Below are 586 nucleotides of genomic sequence, written 5' to 3'. Positions count from 1 at the left end.
GTCCAGTGGTGAGGATTTTTGTTTTCTTTCCATTGAGATGCAATCTATACCAAAGGCTGTGCTCTTTGATCTTCATCAGTAAATGTTTTAAGTCTTCTTCACTTTCAGCAAGCAGGGTTGTATCATCTACATATCACAAGTTGTTAGTGAGTCTTCCTCCAATCCTGATGCTGCATTTTTCTTCATATAACTCAGCTTCTCAGATTATTTTCTCAGCATACAGGTTGAATAAGTACAGTGAAAGAATACAAACTTGTCACACATCTTTATTTTTATTAATGTTTTATTGTGAATTATGTGATAGTTTACATGGAAGAACATTCGTTTTACATTCATTCTATCGTATATCGTTTCATAGTCATGGTAACAATCCCCTCTATGCATCATCAACCAACCAAAGGGTATACGCTGCAAGCCTGCCCCCCATGCCACTCCCTCCACCCCCACCCTCCCCCATCATCAGTACAACAGCCCCTCTTCCTCTCTGGATCTCAAGTCTCCAGCTGCTCCATCTCTCCACATCATCATTTCTGCCTCCATCTCAGGCATGACTGCTTCTCTGGGTAGGGTCCTGCTCTCTGCTCTT

The sequence above is a fragment of the Chrysochloris asiatica genome, unplaced genomic scaffold (assembly GCF_000296735.1).
Source record: "Chrysochloris asiatica unplaced genomic scaffold, ChrAsi1.0 scaffold00082, whole genome shotgun sequence".
Classification (NCBI taxonomy): Eukaryota; Metazoa; Chordata; class Mammalia; order Afrosoricida; family Chrysochloridae; genus Chrysochloris; species Chrysochloris asiatica.
This window is presented reverse-complemented; position numbering follows the sequence as displayed.